The sequence below is a fragment of the Leptopilina boulardi genome, unplaced genomic scaffold, assembly GCF_019393585.1.
Source record: "Leptopilina boulardi isolate dan_hultmark-lab unplaced genomic scaffold, ZJU_Lbou_2.1 LbouV2_13, whole genome shotgun sequence".
Lineage (NCBI taxonomy): Eukaryota > Metazoa > Arthropoda > Insecta > Hymenoptera > Figitidae > Leptopilina > Leptopilina boulardi.
The window spans coordinates 928,667-934,779 of record NW_026137674.1 but is presented as its reverse complement, the minus strand read 5'-3'; positions in this window follow the sequence as shown (position 1 = coordinate 934,779).

The window sequence follows — 6,113 nt, the reverse complement described above, 5'->3', positions numbered from 1 at the left end:
TTAATGCCTGGTGGATAACAACCTGTTTTAGCTTCTTCGACTTTTGAGTATGGAGGATAAACATGTGCACCGTTTTGCGATTCTCTTCTTCTAATAATTCTGTATGTATTTCGGGTCATTTTACCTTGTACCATATCGCTAAGTGCAAGGTTGCCAGAAATTTCTGTTCGGTTCTGAAGAGCTGCCGATTTAAAAGCTGATTGATATTTGGAAGCCCGAGTTGGTGATGTGGTCGTGATTTTCTTTAGAACACTAGCAGCTTTGGAGGCGCCAGCAGCACGTAAGCTCATTTCTGCAGAAAACACTAGTTCATCTGTACTATGTGATTCACGCAAATCTTGGGTCATCCTACGCTTTGTTCTTTCGCTTGCGTTTTCAAATTCTTTAGAAGGTCGACCCTTCTTTATTGAGCTCTTCGAGATATTCTGATCATCCAATTCCATCAGATCTGAGATTACTCCGGGCTTAATCTACAGGTAGTTCGTAAATTGTGTCAAATATTGAAAATTTATTTAACTAAAATAATTTTGTCTCAGTCATACAAACCTGAAATTTTATTATATACTTTAACCACTCTTCGTTTTTAAACAAAAAACGTTCAATTGTTCGATTACATTCTTCCCATTTTTGTTTCACTTTGATGAAAAAATTTATTACAACATTTCTTTGGTCCGGATGTAAGGTGAAAGTCTTTCCTACTTTTGTGGATAAATGGTCTTCCAGATTTTTGATTTTTTCATCTGTTTCCAAATACAATTTTTTATACAGTACATCGAAAATTTCACGCCTACTGCATTCTATGCTGTTTTTTGCCATCACGTATATCCTTTAGGTCAACAAAAAATTAATAAATTCAATTTTTTTGAGTAATTAACATTCAAAGCTACTAGGGTAAAAATAAATTTTGTATATTGTTGATAAAGAAATGTACTAAATTTGTTGTAAACGTATAAGTACACGACTACATTTGTAAGTAGTCAGGTTGGGGCAGCTGATTTCAATTAAAATGAATCAAAAATATATTCTAGTTTATGATAATACAAGGTAGAGCGTGGATATATGTGGATTTCACAACTATTTTCATGATTTACGTTGATAAAACAATACAAAAATCGTAGCCATGAATAGCGATGTTTAATGTCATTTTTTAAAAATTGTACGTTTTAAATGTGATGATAAATACATTCAACATATTTCATACACCTTTGTTAAAAATTCCCAAAAAAAAAATTCAAAAATCTGCTGTATATTAGTATATTTTCACTATTTTAACTGTGACGAAAATTTTTAGTTATGAAACGTTCTAAGTAAATCTCTGGCAAAGATCACTTTTACTTGTTTACATAATAAATTGGTGATAAAAAAAGTGTAATTTTTTTTCGCAAAATTATGCAGTGAACCCTCCTTTATAATATTCAACAATAAAAAGTATAAATTTCTAAAAAAAATTTTTTGACTTTTGGCCAGGTTTTTCGGGAAATCGGCCACTGTGACATGGGAAGAAAATTACGGAGCACGCCTTCGAAGGACGCTACGCCATTTCTCACCATTGGAGACGGCATCACATTTTCAAACACCTTCATTCCTTTTTCTAACTTAAAGTCAATTAAGATTTTTTGGATTTTTTTTCCACTCAGTGATTTTAATTCTTAAAAATATAATATAATAAATTTTTCCACGCTTTCCTGTGTCAAATCCGATGTGCGTGAACGAGGTATAAGGCGCTAAAAACTCGTATCCAGGCAGTTTTGACGACAGGGACAGTCCAGCACATATGACGTAGTAAAGGACCAAGGACAACAGCACATTTCAAGGGCATCATTCGTATTTTTGTCGGGACAATTTTGATATGTTGTGAGTATAGTGGTTCCCGACCTTCTTCGATGAACGATACCTATAACAAAAAAATCAAAATAATATTAATATATAAATTTCAATTTATTTTGAACAATATTTAAAAAAAAAAATTTAAATTACGATTCACGAGTTAAATTTCATATAATACTTACATTTATTTTTTGTAATTTTTTTTTTTGCGAAAAATAAAAAATATTTTTTTTATTGCTCCTTCAGCACCATCCAAAATTTTTTTAATATTTTTTTTATCTTTTTCTTTTATTTTTTTTTGAAAACTAATAAATTTTTTTGTGTGCTACCTTGTGTCGATTTAAATTTTAGGAACTCTTTATTTTATTTTTTTTTACAATAGCGTCCAGATAGTGCGATATTTTAAATGTGTTGTTTGTATTCGTTGTGATATTGTATGTGATCGTTTAATTTGCTCTGTGCATTGCTCATGCGTTAAACAATTGATATTTTATTTATTTATTTTTTATTGAAAACAACATTATTTAAAAATTTTTTTCTCTCATAAGGGTGTTAAATTTTTTTTTGAAAACAACATTATTAGAATTTTTTTTTTCTTCACGAAAAGTGCTGAAATTATTACATTCTGGGAAAACAATTCCTAATTTTGATTTTTTTCTATAAAATAAATTTTTTATTTTTATTTTGTGATTGCCTGGTTTTACCATTTTGCGTACACAATGCAAGATCGTTTAGAAAGTGACGATTTTTTAACTGATTGTGGTTCCACACATGATGAGAGGCCCGGCGTCGCCCCTCAGAATAATGACAGATTTCGTCAAATTTTAAAACTTCCGGGATTTTATCGTAAAGAACCAGCCGTATGGTTTGCGGAAATAGAGTTACTATTTTATTATGCCGGAGTAGTTACGGAAAAAACCAGGGCTGGGGCAGTACTGGCCGCCTTGGCTTTTGAAACAGTCATGACTATAAGTGATATTATCATACAAACAACTTCTCCGGATAGTATTTATAGTCAAATTAAGCAACGTTTAATTACGAATTTTTCGGTTTCGTCAGAATCGCGGTTAAAACAACTATTAAAGGGAGAACTGTCTAATAAGGGAAAACCATCACTTATTTTAAATCGAATAAAAAATCTTAGTCAAGGGAAATGCGGCGACGATGTAATTAAGGCTGTTTTTCTTGAACAATTGCCGGGAAATTGTCGTTCAGCTTTAGCCCTGAGTGAAGTAAAGGAGATTGACAAATTAGCCGAACTCGCCGATCGTTTTGTTGAGGCCGCCGGTCAAAGTAATTCATCAGAAGTTTCTGCGGTTTCGTTGGAAAATTCCCACGGTGAATTGATGAAAATGATTGAGGCTTTGTCGGCCAAGGTTGACGCAATTTCTGCACCGAACAGATGCCGTCCAAATCAGCGATCGGGTTCCTATAACAGAGGAAATAGAAGCAAGTCATCTCATAACAAAAATTTTAACAATAATCAAAATTTTAATAAAAATCAAAATTTTAATAAAAATCAAAATTTTAGAAATCAAAATTTTAATAAAAATCAAAATTTTAGAAATCAAAATTTTAATAAAAATCAAAATTTTAGAAATCAAAATTTTAATAAAAATCAAAATTTTAGGAATCAAAATTTCCAACAAAATAATCCTCAAAAGAATTTCAATAATAATAGTGAATCGCAAATGTGTTTCTATCACGCTAAATTTGGCAATAGACCACATAAATGCATTCCACCGTGTGAAATGCAAGCTAGTACTAGTTCGGAAAACTAGAAACGCCGCAACAAGTCGTTTTCATAGAGAATTTAACTTTTTCAAAACGATTACATATTCAGGATCGCGTTACAGGAATGAAATTTTTGATAGATACAGGGTCGGATTTGTCATTGATTCCGGTAAATGCCAAGCATAAATCAAAGGTTTCCGACTATGTTATTTATGCTGCGAATAATTCGCAAATAAATACATTCGGAAATCCCCGATTATCTATAGATTTAAGCCTTGGTCAAAATTTGCCTTGGAACTTTTGTGTCGCTTAGGTTCCCTACCCTATTATTGGTGCCGATTTTCTCGATTATTTCGGGTTATCGGTAGATCTTAAAAATAAAAATTTAATAAATTTAACTTCGGGTCGTAAGGCGAATTGTTATTTTAAAGTAGCTACAGTTACAGATATTAGCTCTATTGATAAAAACACACCTTTTTATAAAATAATTTCAAAATATCCGGAAATAACATGCGAAGTTCGACAAGATATCATTTCAAATCATGGCATTTTTCATCACATAGTGACGAAAGGACCGCCAGTAGCTCAACGTCCGCGTCGGCTACCTCCCGACAAACTCGCGGCAGCAAAGTCCCACTTTAAAGCCCTGATTGATTCAGGAAAATGTCGTGCTTCTAGTTCTTCTTACGCATCCCCCATCCACATGGTCCTTAAAAGTGATGATCAGTGGAAAGTCTGCGGAGGCTATAGACTGGTGAACACAGTCACAGTTCCGGATAAATTCCCAATACCCTTTTTACACGATTTTGCTATAAATTTAAACGGTAAAAAATTATTTACTAAACTCGACTTGCACGCGGCTTACCACCAAATACCAGTATTTCCCAAGGATATACCCAAGACTGCAGTAACAACTCCGTTTGGACTGTTTGAGTTCATGTATATGCCATTTGGTTTGCGTAACGCAGGGCAAGCATTCCAGCGGTATATGTTTCAGGCTTTGGGTGATTTAGATTTTATCTTTGTATACTCATAGCTTCCAAAAATTTAGAGGAACATGAGTATCACCTCGATGTTGTATTTCAACGGTTAAAAAAATTTTCTCTCAGCTTAAATTTAAAAAAATGTATTTTCGGTCAAACTAAAATACAGTTTTTGGGACACCTAATCGACGAAAATGGTTTTAGACCTACGCCGGAAAAAGTTCGCGCAATAAAAGATTTTGAGAAACCTCGCACAATACAAGATCTCCGACGTTTTCTCGGATTAGTCAATTTTTATCGCCATAATATCCCACATGCTGCACAAATCCAGCAACCGCTAAATGCATTTTTGCATGATACACGCAAAAATAATAAACGCGAGATTGCTTGGACTCCTGATGCTGAACAAGCCTTTATTGCAGTGAAAGAAGCACTGGCACACGCTACATTGCTCGCTTTTCCGTCTTCCAAAGCATCTACATGTCTGGTAACAGGCGCTTCAGATCTTGGGATGGGAGGGACACTTGAGCAATTTTTGCACAATTCGTGGCAACCACTAGCTTTCTTTTCAAGGAAATTTAATTCGGCTCAAAAAAAATATAGTGCGTATGATCGCGAACTAACGTCAATACACGATTCGGTAAAATACTTTATATATTTTTTAGAAGGTCAAGAGTTCGTCATTTGTACGGACCACAAACCGCTTATCTTTGCTTTTGAAAAAAACCCAGAAAAGGCCTCACCTAGGCAACAGAGACAACTCTCATTTCTTTCGCAATTCACTTCTATTATAGAATATCTTCCCGGTATTGATAACGTTGTAGCGGATGCATTATCTCGCGCAGACGCAATTATTTTTAATTCGGAAATTGAGTTGTCAGAACTTTCCCAAGCTCAAATTAAGGATGAAGAATTAAAACAATTATTGCATGACAATAATTCTTCATTAAAATTAAAAGAACTTGATTGGAATAACGTTTCACTTGTATGTGATGTTTCAGGCGATAATGTACGTCCCTATATTCCGCGTTTAATCCGTAAGCGAATTTTTAATCTCATGCATAATTCTGCTCATCCTGGGGGGAAAATAACTGATCGTTTAATAAGAAAGAAATACGTTTGGCCACTTATGAATAAAAATATTAAAGAATGGTGTCGAGCTTGTCTACATTGCCAACGGGCGAAAGATTCTAGACATACGACCATTCTTCCAGCTCCCATTTCGTAGCACCCGATAGTCGGTTCCGGCATGTTCACATAGACATTATTGGTCCCCTACCGGTTTGCGAAGGGTTTAAATATTGTTTAACTTTGATTGACAGGTTCTCGCGATGGCCTGAGGCCATTCCGCTTAAAGATATTGAGGCAAGGACGGTTTGTCGCGCTTTTTTGATAATTGGATTTCGCGTTTTAGTTCCCAGGAAACACTTTCAACCGATCAGGGTAGCCAATTTGAATCGCGAATTTTCTCTCCGCTTCTTAATATGACAGGTTGTAACAGAATACGTACAACCCCTTATCATCCGGCAGCAAACGGTTTAATAGAACGTTGGCATCGTACACTAAAAG